This window comes from Triticum urartu, chromosome 3A (genome assembly GCF_056163025.1).
Source record: "Triticum urartu cultivar PI428250 chromosome 3A, HENAU_Tu73, whole genome shotgun sequence".
Taxonomy (NCBI): Eukaryota; Viridiplantae; Streptophyta; class Magnoliopsida; order Poales; family Poaceae; genus Triticum; species Triticum urartu.
Window position 1 is genome coordinate 549,222,687 of NC_141875.1, and position 13,843 is coordinate 549,236,529.

The following is a 13,843-nucleotide window of genomic DNA, read 5'->3' on the forward strand; positions in this document are numbered from 1 at the left end:
TAGGGGCATTAAACGATAGCGCTTGTTGGGAGGCAACCCAATTTTATTTTTGTTCCTATTTAGTAATAAATTATTTATCTAGCCTATGTTATTATTGTGTTTTTTATGTTTTAATTAGTGTTTGTGCCAAGTAAAGCCTTTAGGATCTTCTTGGGTGATTGCTGTTTGATCTTGCTGATAAAAACATAAAGTATGCGCTCACAAAAATAATTTTCATTTTTTACCAGAGAGCGGTAAAATACAAATTCCAACTGAAGTAGATCAATATACAAATTGTCCTGGTCATCCTAATTTTTCAGAATTTTTGGAGTTACGGAAGTATTCGAAACCTTCAGATCGCTATAGACTGTTCTGTTTTTGACAGATTCTGTTTTTCGCGTGTTGTTTGCTTATTTTGATGAATATATGGCTAGTATCGGGGGGTATGAACCATAGAGAAGTTGGAATACAGCAGGTTTAACACCAATATAAATAAAGAATGGGTTAATTATAGTACCTTAAAGTGGTGGTTTATTTTCTTATACTAAAGGAGCTCACGAGATTTTTTGTTGAGTTTTGTGTTGTGAAGTTTTCAAGTTTTTGGGTAAAGATTTGATGGATTTTGGAACAAGGAGTGGCAAGTGCCTAAGCTTGGGGATGACCCAGAAGGCATCCTGAGGGAGTCCTGGAGTAGGGGGTATCCGAACAGCCGGATTATATCCTTTGGCCGGACTGTTGGACTATGAAGATACAAGATTGAAGACTTCGTCCCGTGTCCGGATGGGACTCTCCTTGGCGTGGAAGGCAAGCTTGGCAATACGGATATGAAGATCTCCTTCCTTGTAACCGACTCTGTGTAACCCTAGCCCCCTCCGGTGTCTATATAAACCGGAGGGTTTAGTCCGTAGGACAACATACAATCATACCATAGGCTAGCTTCTAGGGTTTAGCCTCTCTGATCTCATGGTAGATCAACTCTTGTACTACTCATATCATCAAGAACAATCAAGCAGGACGTACGGTTTTACCTCCATCAAGAGGGCCCGAACCTAGGTAAACATCGTGTCCCCTGCCTCCGGTTACCATCCGCCTAGACCCACAGTTCGGGACCCCCTACCCAAGATCCGCCGGTTTTGACACCGACATTGGTGCTTTCATTGAGAGTTCATCTGTGTCGTCATCATTAGGCTTGATGGCTCCTTCGATCATCGATAGTGATGCAGTCTAGGGTGAGACTTTTCTCCCCGGACAGATCTTTGTATTCAGCGGCTTCGCACTGCGGGCCAACTCGCTTGGCCATCTGGAGCAGATCGAGAGTTACGCCCCTGGCCACCAGGTCAGGTTTGGAAGCTTAAATTACACGTCCGACATCCGCGGAGACTTGATCTTCGACGGATTCGAGCCCCTGCCGAGTACGCCGCACGGTCACGATGAGCATGCTTTAGCTCTACCATCGGACAGTGTGCAGGAGATCGCACCGGCAACCGCTCCGACCCTCAATTCGGAGCCGATTGCGCCATCCATGGATGGGGGGATATACCCCGCCACGGAGGCCGCATTCTCAGTGGCGATCGAGCCGAGTATCGACCTTACCCTTCACGAGAGCCGTGACGCCAAATTGCCGGATTCTTCCCTGGCCATGGACTCCGAACCGCCTACGCCCGTGCCTATTGAATCCGACTGGGCGCTGATCATGGAGTTCACCTCCGCGGATATCTTTCGGCACTCGCCCTTCGGCGACATGCTGAACTCATTAAGGTCTCTTTCCCTGTCAGGAGAGTCCTGGCCGAACTATGTTCGGCGGGATTGGGATGCGGATGACGAAGAAATTCGCTGCCCACCCACCACCCACTTAGTAGCCACTGTCGACAATTTGACCGACATGCTCGACTTCGACTCCGAAGACATCGATGGTATGGATGATGATGCGGGAGACGAAGAGGAACCACTGCCCACAGGGCACCTGACAGCCACTTCATCATATGATATATACATGGTGGACACACCCAAAGAAGGCAATGGCGACGGGACAGCGGAGGATGACCCCTCCAAGAAGCAACCCAAGCGCCGACGTCAGCGGCGCCGCTCTATGTCTCGCCAAAGCAAAAGCGGTGACACCGGCACAGGAGATAATAGCACTCCGGTTAGTGTCGAAGACGACAACAACCCCCTCCAGCAATATTTAGAGCAAGAGGATGGAGAAGCCAGCCCTCCCAAGAGAGCGGCAGATGGAGAGGCGGAGGATGATAATTACATGCCTCCCTCCAAAGACAAGGCAAGCCTCGACGACGACGAATTTGTTGTGCCGGAGGATCCCGCCGAGAAAGAGCACTTCAAGCGCCGGCTTATAGCCACGGCAAATAGCCTTAAGAAAAAGCAGCAACAGCTTCAAGCTGATCAAGATTTGCTAGCTGACAGATGGACTGAAGTCCTTGCGGCCGAGGAATATGAACTCGAACGCCCCTCCAAGAGTTACCCAAAGCGCAGGTTGCTACCCCGACTGGAGGAGGAAGCATTAAAACCTACATCTCCAGCGTATGACGCGGCTGATCGGCCACCTCGTGGCCGCGACAGAGAGGCATTTCAGCCAAAAGCTCAGCCCGCACCCCGATGCCACTCAAATAAAAATGTCAAGTCACGGGGAAACACACTAGACCTGCGAGACATATTGGAGGACAAAGCAAAACACGCAAGATCGATCTGCGGATCACGAGGGCGCGCCACTACGCGGGACGATAACCGTCACGCCAGATACAGTAAAAGTAAATCCGGCCGGGCCGAATACAGCGGACAAGACTCATTTGAGCTGCGTCGCGACATAGCCCAGTACAGAGGCGCCGCATACCCCCTATGCTTCACAAACGAAGTAATGGATCACCAAATCCCAGAGGGTTTCAAACCCGTAAATATCGAATCATACGACGACACAACAGATCCTGCGGTATGGATCAAGGACTTCCTCCTGCACATCCACATGGCCCGCGGTGACGATCTACACGCCATCAAATACCTCCCACTTGAACTCAAAGGACCAGCTCGGCATTGGCTCAACAGCCTGCCAGTTGAATCCATTGGCTGTTGGGAAGATCTGGAAGCCGCATTCCTCGACAACTTCCAGGGCACTTATGTGTGACCACCAGATGCCGATGACTTGAGCCAAATAATTCAGCAGCCAGAGGAATCGGCCAGGCAATTCTGGACACGGTTCCTGACAAAGAAAAATCAAATCGTCGACTGTCCGGATGTAGAGGCCCTAGCAGCTTTTCAGCACAACATCCGCGATGAGTGGCTCGCCCGGCACCTTGGCCAGGAAAAGCCGAAATCTATGGCAGCCCTCACGTTACTCATGACCCGCTTTTGCGCGGGAGAAGACAGCTGGCTGGCTCGCAGCAATAATATATCAAAGAACCATGGTACTTCGGATACCAAGGATGGCAATGGCAGGTCACGTCGCAACAAACACAAGCGCCGCATCAACAGCGACAATACCGAGGATACGACAGTCAATGCCGGATCCAGAGGCTCTAAACCCGGTCAGCGGAAAAAGCCATTCAAAAGATGCACCCCGGGCCCGTCTAGTTTGGACCGTATACTCGATCGCTCGTGTCAAATACACGGCACCCCCGACAAGCCAGCCAACCACACCAACAGGGAATGTTGGGTGTTCAAGCAGGCCGACAAGTTAAATGCCGAAAACAAAGATAAGGGGTCACATTGCGACGACGAGGAGGAGCCCCGGCCGCCGAACACCGGAGGACAAAAGAGGTTCCCCCCACAAGTGCGGACGGTGAACATGATATACGCAACCCACATCCCCAAGAGGGAGCGGAAGCGTACGCTAAGGGACGTATATGCATTGGAGCCAGTCGCCCCAATGTTCAACCCATGGTCCTCCTGTCCGATCACCCTTCGATCGCAGGGACCACCCCACTAGTATCTGTCACGGTGGATTCGCCGCACTGGTCCTAGACCCAATCACGACGGATTTCACCTCACTCGAGTCCTTATGGACGGTGGCAGCAGCCTGAACCTGCTTTATCAGGACACAATGCGCAAAATGGGTATAGACCCCTCAAGGATCAAACCCACAAAAACGACCTTCAAAGGCGTCATACCAGGTGTAGAGGCCCATTGCACAGGCTCAGTCACACTGGAAGTGGTCTTCGGATCCCCGGATAACTTCCGAAGCGAGGAGTTAATCTTCGATATAATCCCGTTCTGCAGTGGCTATCATGCACTGCTCGGGCGAACCGCATTTGCGAGATTCAATGCGGTACCACATTATGCATACCTCAAGCTCAAGATGCCAGGACCTCGGGGGGTCATCACAGTCAATGGAAACACAAAGCGCTCTCTCCGCACGGAGGAGCACACTGCGGCCCTCGCAGCAGAAGCACAAAGCAGCCTCTTAAGGCGATCCACCAGTTCGGCGATTAAACACCCGGACACCTTCAAGCGCGCCCAGAGTAATCGGCAACAAGACCGCCTGACACATTCTGAGCTTGCATAGCAATGCGGCCCCCACCCCAGTCCCAGCCAAACGGCAAAATCCGTGCCATGCGTACATAATTACGCATTGAAAATACCATGGGCATAGGTGGGGAGGGGGGCACGAGTATGGTACGCCCGAAAACGTGGCTCAACCACACTAGGGGCTTCCCGCTTTGTTATTCTTTTCTCTCTTTCAGGACTTTACTCTCCGGAAACCCCGTCCGGTAGTATGATTGCCGGACACACGATACAAACAACCAAGGAGGCAGAAAGCTTCGTCGCACCATGGAACTCCCAGGTGGTCTCTGATAATGAGTGAAATACTTGCTTTAAATACCATTCCTCAGCTTGCCCTTGGAGGGGACATGTCAAATATTCCGACTTTTTGCTTATCGCACTACTTGTATCATTCTGCTTCGACGCACCTTTTTGAATAACCAATGCATAGCACTAGACTATTACCGCATTCTCTATTCTTTTTTATATATATGTTCATTCATGACATTCAGCACCCATACACTTTGGTACGGCCAATACGCCAGGGGATTAAGCGTACCCCATAATACGGCATGAGAAGTCCGAACACTTTCGACAATGCGGCACCCCGAACTTATAGCATTATATGCATCAGCTCCGAATCATGTCTTGGGTCAATAGTTGGGTTTTCCCGGCTCCCATGTTTTGGTACCTTACGTTCCGCTATATCGGCTAAGGTAGCACTGGGATAACTGCTGCGATTGTGCCCCGGTTCATCTAGGCAAGCACCTCAGTAGAGAAAGCTAAAACTGACCGTCATGATAAGGCGAGAGCTGGTCGCTATTCGAGAGGTCTCGAGTCCCTAAAGATTTATGCCGCTTAGAGCGAGGAGTCGGCTTTGTCTGGCTTAAGGCGTGTATAGCACCCCGAATTCGGCCTTCCGAATACTAGGGGCTTCGCCAAAATTTAAAATTGTAGACTTCTATGGCTAAGTGAGAGTGATAAAGCATTATAGTCCGATTGCCTTGTTCGTTGTGCTGAGCACCTCCCTCGAAGGACCCAACAATGGGAACAAGAGTGCTCAGATTTATCCCGAACACCCCAGCACTCGTGGCATGGGGGCAGAAGCCGACGACAAGCCATCTCTCAGATTTAATAAACAGCCGCACAGAAGGTAATATTTTAAATTCAAACAAGCGTTGCATAGCACATATGAACAATTTTTCATAATATAGGATCACACGAGCAAGTTCATTCAAAAATTACATCCTTCGCACACTCGTCCGCCACAAGACGGGCACCCTTCAGGACACCCTCATAATACATTTCGGGGTGGCGATGCTCCTTGCCCTGCGGCGGCCCCTCCTTCACCAGCTTCTCGGTGTCCATCTTGGCCCAGTGCACCTTCGCACGGGCAAAAGCCCGGCGTGCACCTTCGATGCAGACATACCGCTTTATGACTTCCAGCCGTGGGTAGGCATCCACAAGCCGCCTCACCAGGATGAAGTAGCTGTTGGGAAGGGAGTCGCCAGGCCACATCCGGACTATAAGGCCCCTCATGGCCTGTTCGGCCGCCTTGTGCAGCTCGACCAGTTGCTGCAGCTGGTCGCTCACAGACATCGGGTGTTCGGTCCCAGTATACTGAGACCAGAACAACTTTTCCGTCGAGCTTCCCTCCTCGGCCTGGTAATACTTCGCGACATCCGACACACTGCGGGGCAAATCTGCGAATGCTCCTGGAGAGCTCCAGACTCGGGTAAGTAACAAGTAATTTACTTTCACATGCTTGCTTTGCATATTGAAGGCCTTACCCGCCGCTATCTTCCTCATCGCCTCAATTTCCTGGAGGGACTTTTGGGCTTCAGCCTTGGCATGCTTTGTGCTCTCGAGGGCCGCGGCAAGCTCGGACTCTCGCGTCTTCGAGTCAAGCTCCAAAGCCTTGTGCTTCTTCACGAGAGCCTGGAGCTCTTGCTGCACCCGCCTACCCGTGCCTCTTGTTTTTCCCGCTCGGTGCGCTCCTTGTCCGCTTTGTTTTCGGCCTCGGACAGCGCTTGCTCCAGGGTCGCCACTTCGGTCGTGGCCCCTGGCACATCCATGATGATCCTATCATTTTGCAACCGCATCTTATATATATGGACAAGGCATTACTTACCTTTGTTCTCCTTGAGCTGCCTCTTGGCAAGACCGAGCTCTTTCTCGGACCGCTCGAGGTTCTGCCTCAGTGCAGCAACCTCCACAGTCAGTGCGGCAGAGGTCAGTAGCGAAGCCTACATACGCATACAGACATACTTATATTAGACTCCTGCAGATATTATTTGATCCTCTATTCGGCTTTTCTTTGTGAACACCAAACAGAGCATCAGGGGCTACTGTCTATGTGGTAATATTTTCCTATATTTTAAATACTTACCTCAAAGCCTGTCAGAAGGCTGGCACAGGCTTCAGTCAGTCCGCTCTTGGCGGACTGAACCTTCTTGATCACCACACTCATAATAGTGCGGTGCTCTTCGTCGATGGAAGCACCGTGAAGCGCTCCCAGCAGGTTGTCCGGTGCCTCTGGATGGACGGAGGTCACCGGCACAGGCGGCTTGCCCCTCTTGGAAGGGGGCTGCCTACCGGAGTCCAGAACCACTGGAGGTTCCGGCGCGGCGTTCGACTGGGGGCCGAACTTGGAGCCCTTGGGAGTCTTGCTCCTTTCGCGCCTGGAGTCCGGAAGGTCGCCTTGAGGCACCTCCGGGATTGTCTCCCCCCGGCTCGGTGCCCCTTGAGACAGTACCTCGACATCGTCCGTAGGGCGAGGAGAGGAGGCGGTTGGAAGTGTATCACTATCCATATCCGACGAGTCCAAGGAACCGTCCGACGAGGATACGTCGATACGGGCTCGGGGCGGACTGCATAATCATATTCGACATTAGGAGAAGCAGCGCAACAAAAGTATGCTATGAGTTACTCTGGTATCCGAATACTTACGACTTCACCAGGGGCTTGGCCCTGAGTAGCCACTCGTCTTCGCCGTCGGCGGCGGCGGTGGAACAGTCTGGAAGGAGAGTCCTTCCCTTCTTGGACCCTTCGGCCTCCCCGGTTGGGGCGGCCTTCCTTTTCTTGTCTCCCCCGGCTAGAGGGGGAGAATCTTCATCTTCCTCCTCCTCGTTTTCACGGGAGGAGTGCGTCTTGGAGTTATCGGACGATGTGTCCGATACCACCTGGCGTCTTTCGGGTTCCCGTGGCCTTCTTCTTGGTCTTCTTCGGCACCTCATAAGGAGCCGGAGTCTGCATCTCCATCAGGAGAGCGTCTGCAGGGTCTTCGGGCAGAGGGGGGCAGACAGTTAATCTACTCCGATGTCTCCACCCAGTCTTTTCAAAGGCATGGGAGCTCAGACCCCGCACATGGTTAAGCTATGGTAAATAAATACCCTACCAGATGTACAGAACTTACCGGATTCGCAGGGCGCTTCGCGCTTAGCCAGCGGTCCTTGGTAAGAGAAGGGGGGACCTCGGCGCCCTTGAACAGCACCTTCCAGACGTTCTTATGCGTCGTGTCGAAGAGCTCGCATAGTGTCTGGTGCTGGGCCGGGTCGAGCTCCCATAAGTTGAAAGCTCGTTGTTGACACGGGAGGATCCGGCGGAAGAGCATGACCTGGACTATGTTGACAAGCTTAAGTTTCTTGCTTATCATGTTCCGGATACACTTCTGGAGTCCGTGCAGCTCCACCGATGAGCCCCAGGACAGGCCCTTCTCCTTCCAGAAAGCGAGCCGCATGGGGATTCCAGATCGAAACTCGAGGGCCGCCACCCAGTTGGTGCCGCGCGGCTCGGTGATGTAGAACCACCCCGATTGCCACCCCTTTATAGTCTCCACGAAGGAGCCCTCGAGCCATGTAACGTTGGGCATTTTGCCCACCATGGCTCCGCCGCATTCCGCTTGTTGGCCGCCTACTACCTACAACTTGATATTGAAGGTCTTCAGCCATAGGCCGAAGTGGGGCCGGATGTTGAGGATGAAATTCGGGGCCAGATCATGAAAGTCCAGCCCATAATAGAACATAAGGCCGCGGACGAATGGATGGAGGGGAAACCCCAGTCCACGGACGAGGTGGGGGAGGAAAACCACCCTTTCGTAAGGTTCCGGGGTAGGGACAATCTGCCCCGCGGCTGGCAGCCGGTGCACGATATCTGCGGCTAAGTACCCGGCCCCACATAGTTTTTTGATGTGTCCCTCCGTGAAGGAGGAGACCATCCACTTGCCTCCCGCTCCGGACATGTTTGGAGAGAGTTGAGGAGAAGGATGTGGACTTGGGTGCTGGAGCTCGAGTGAGCGAGAATGGATGAGCAAGGAGGAAGAAGGCGCGGGTAGAAAAAGGTGAAACCTTATCCCTTTATAAGGGCGGACAAAACTATGCGCCCCCACCAGCCTGGTAAAACTCGCTTATCCCCCAAGCGCCGTAATTGATGGCGCGGTTGGGTTACCCACGTCCGTATTGCTGGGAATCCCGTAGTAAGGGGACACGATCTCTGCTTCAACAAGACGTGCCATGGAAACCACCTCGCGAAACACGCTGAGATAGGTTATGAAAAACAATTCGAATAAAGACCTGGCTGTGGTGTGATGTCACACTACGGGGTACGTCAGCAGATTAGATTTGTGAAAATATTATTATCTCTACAGTGGTATGTGGAACTTATTTTGCAGAGCCGGTCACGATCCTCGTGTTCAAAATCTTCTATGAAGTATTCGGGGGAGGAACCCGCCTTGTAATGTCGAAGACAATCTGCGTGCCGGACTCATCGTCATTGAAGCCTGGTTCAGGGGCTACTGAGGGAGTCCTGGAGTAGGGGGTATCCGTACAGCCCGATTATATCCTTTGGCCGGACTGTTGGACTATGAAGATACAAGATTGAAGACTTTGTCCCGTGTCCGGATGGGACTCTCCTTGGCGTGGAAGGCAAGCTTGGCAATACGGATATGAAGATCTCCTTCCTTGTAACCGACTCTGTGTAACCCTAGCCCCCTCCGGTGTCTATATAAACCGAAGGGTTTAGTCCGTAGGACAACATACAATCATACCATAGGCTAGCTTCTAGGGTTTAGCCTCTCTGATCTCGTGGTAGATCAACTCTTGTACTACTCATATCATCAAGAACAATCAAGCAGGACGTAGGGTTTTACCTCCATCAAGAGGGCCCGAACCTGGGTAAACATTGTGTCCCCTGCCTCCTATTACCATCCGCCTAGACGTACAGTTCAGGACCCCCTACCCGAGATCCGCCGGTTTTGACACCCACACATCCCCTCTTTCGTCTTCGTCTATCGGTAACATTACTTGAGGCTATATTTTCGTTCACCACATGATATGTGTTTTGCTTGGAGCGTCTTGTATGATTTGAGTCTTTGATTTTTAGTTTACCACAATCATCCTTGTTGTACACGCCTTTTGGGAGAGACACGCATGAATCAGAATTTATTAGAATACTCTATGTGCTTCACTTATATCTTTTGAGCTATACAATTTTGCTCTAGTGCTTCACTTGTATCTTTTTAGAGCACGGTGGTGGTTTTATTTTATAGAAGTTTTTGATCTCTCATGCTTCACTTATATTATTTTGAGAGCCTTTTAGAACTGCATGGTAATTTGCTTTGGCTATAAAGCTATTCCTAATATGATGGGCATCCAAGATGGGTGTAATAAAAACTTTCATATAAAGTGCGTTGAATAGTAGGAGAAGTTTGATACTTGCTGATTGTTTTGAGACATGAGGATGGTGATATTAGAGTCATGCTAGTTGAGTAATTGTGAATTTGAGAAATACTTGTGTTGAGGTTTGCAAGTCCCGTAGCATGCACGTATGGTAACCGTTGTGTAACAAATTTGAAGCATGAGGTATTTCTTTGATTGTCTTCCTTATGAGTGGCGGTCGGGGATGAGCGATGGTCTTTTCCTACCAATCTATCCCCCTAGGAACATGCCTGTAGTGCTTGGTTTTTTACGACTTGTAGATTTTTGCAATAAGTATTTGAGTTCTTTATGACTAATGTTGAGTCCATGGATTATACGCACTCTCACCCTTCCACCATTGCTAGCCTCTCTAGTACCACGCAACATCCGCCGGCACCATAAACCCACCATTTACCTTCCTCAAAACAGCCACCATACCTACCTATTATGGCATTTCCATAGCCATTCCGAGATATATTGCCATGCAACTTTCCACCGTTCCGTTTATTATGACACGATCCATCATTGTCATATTGCCTTGCATGATCATGTAGTTGACATTGTATTTGTGGCAAAGCCACCGTTCATTTTTCATACATGTCACTCTTGATTAATTGCACATCCCGGTACACCGCTGGAGGCACGCATATAGAGTCATATTTTTGTTCTAAGTATCGAGTTTTAATCTTTGAGTTGTAAATAAATAGAAGTGAGAGCATTGTCCCATGTGAGGAAATAAAAAAAGAAAGGCCAAAGAAAAAAGAGAAGGCCCAAAAAAAGAGAAAAAAGGGGGAAAGAAAAAAAAGAAAAAAAGAGAGAAAACGAGAGAAGGCACAATGCTACTATCCTTTTTCCACACTTGTGCTTCAATGTAGCACCATGATCTTCATGATAGAGAGTCTCTTATTTTGTCACTTTCATATGCTAGTGGGAAATTTTCATTATAGAACTTGGCTTTTATATTCCAACAACGGGCTTCCTCAAATGCCCTAGGTCTTCATGAGCAAGCAAGTTGTATGCACACCCACTTAGTTTCTTTTGTTGAGCTTTCATACATTTATAGCTCTACTGCATCCGTTGGATGGCAATCCCTACTCACTCACATTGACATCTATTTATGGGCATCTCCATAGCCCATTGATACGCCTAGTTGATGTGAGACCATCTTCCTCCTTTTTGTCATCTTCACAACCACCACTCTATTCCACCTATAGTGCTATGTCCATGGCTCACGCTCATGTATTGCGTGAACGTTGAAAAGGTTTGAGATTACTAAAGTATGAAGCAATTGCTTGGCTTGTCATCGGGGTTGTGCATGATTTGAGTATTTTGTGTGATGAAGATGGAGCATGACCAAACTATATGATTTTGTAGGGATGAACTTTCTTTGGCCATGTTATTTTGAGAGGACATAATTACTTTGTTAGTATGCTTGAAGTATTATTATTTTTATGTCAATATTAAACTTTTGTCTTGAATCTTTTGGATCTGAACATTCATGCCAAAATAAAGAAAATTACATTGATAAATATGTTAGGTAGCATTCCACATCAAAAATTCTGTTTTTATCATTTACCTACTCGAGGACGAGCATGAACTAAGCTTGGGGATGCTTGATACGTCTCCAATGTATCTATAATTTTTGATTGTTCCATGCTATTATATTATCTATTTTGGATGTTTAATGGGCTTTAATATGCTCTTTTATATTATTTTTGGGACTAACCTATTAACCAGAGGCCCAGTGCCAGTTTATGTTTTTTTGCCTATTTCAGTGTTTCGTAGAAAAAGAATACCAAACGGAATGAAACCTTCGTGATGATATTTCTTGGAGGGAAAGCAAACCAGGAGACTTGGAGTGGAAGTCTGGAACTCCGTGAGGCGGCCACGAGGCAGGAGGGCGCGCCCAGGGGGGTGGACGCGCCCCCCACCCTCGTGGGCCCCACAAAGCTCCACCGACATACTTCTTTCACCTATATATACCCTTATACCCTAGAAACATCAGGGAGAGCCACAAAACCACTTTTCTGAAGGAAATATGCCCTAGAGGCAATAATAAAGTTATTATTTATTTCCTTATTTCATGATAAATGTTTATTATTCATGCTAGAATTGTATTAACCGGAAACTTGGTACATGTGTGGATACATAGACAAACAGAGTGTCACTAGTATGCCTCTACTTGACTAGCTTGTTGAATCAAAGATGGTTAAGTTTCCTAGCCATAGACATGAGTTTTCATTTGATTAATGGGGTCACATCATTAGAGAATGATGTGATTGACTTGACCCATTCCGTAATCTTAGGACTTGATCGTTTAGTATATTGTTATTGCTTTCTTCATGACTTATACATGTTCCTATGACTATGAGATTATGCAACTCCCAGATACTGGAGGAACACTTTGTGTGCTACCAAACTTCACAACATAACTGGGTGATTATAAAGGTGCTCTACAGGTGTCTCCGATGGTACTTGTTGAGTTGTCATAGATCGAGATTAGGATTTGTCACTCCGATTGTCGGAGAGGTATCTCTGGGCCCTCTCGGTAATGCACATCAATATAAGCCTTGCAAGCAATGTGACTAATGATTTAGTTGCGGGATCATGCATTACGGAATGAGTAAAGAGACTTGCCGGTAACGAGATTGAAGTAGGTATTGAGATACCGACGACCGAATCTCAGGCAAGTAACATACCGATGACAAAGGGAACAACGTATATCGTTATGCGGTTTGACCGATAAAGATCTTCGTAGAATATGTGGGAGCCAATATGAACATCCAGGTTCCGCTATTGGTTATTGACCGGAGACGTGTCTCGGTCATGTCTACATAGTTCTCGAACCCGTAGGGTCCACACGCTTAACGTTCGGTGACGATTAGTATTATGAGTTTATGTGTTTTGATGTACCGAAGGTTGTTCAGAGTCTCGGATTTGATCACGGACATGACAAGGAGTCTCGAAATGGTCGTGACATAAAGATCTATATATTGGAAGCCTATGTTTGGACATCGGAATGGTTCCGGATGAGTTCGGGCATTTTCTGGATTACTAGGAGGTTACCGAAACCCCCCGGGGAGTATATGGGCCCTAATGAGCTTTAGGGGAGAGAGGGAGGGGCTACCAAGGGAAGGCCGCGCGCCCCCAAGGCCTAGTCTGAATTGGACTAGGGGGAGGGGCGGCGCCCCCTCCTTCCTTCTCTTCTCTCTTCCCTTTTCCTTCTCTCCTACTCCTACATGGAAGGGGGGAATCCTACTCCCGATGGGAGTAGGACTCCCCAGGGCGCGCCATAGTAGAGGGCCGGCCCTCCCCCTCCTCCACTCCTTTATATACGGGGGAGGGGGCACCCCATAGACACACAAGTTGATCATTGATCTCTTAGCCGTGTGCGGTGCCCCCTCCACCATAATCCACCTCGGTCATATCGTAGCGGTGCTTAGGCGAAGCCCTATTCCGTTAGCATCATCATCACCGTCATCACGCCGTCGTGTTGACAAAGCTCTCCGTCGACACTCTACGGGGTCGTGAGTTCGTGGGATGTCATTGAGCCGAACGTGTGCAGATCACGGAGGTGTCGTACTTTTGGTACTAGGATTGGTCGATCGTGAAGACGTACGACTACATTAACCGCGTTGTCATAACTCTTCCGCTTACGGTCTACGAGGGTACGTAGAAAACAC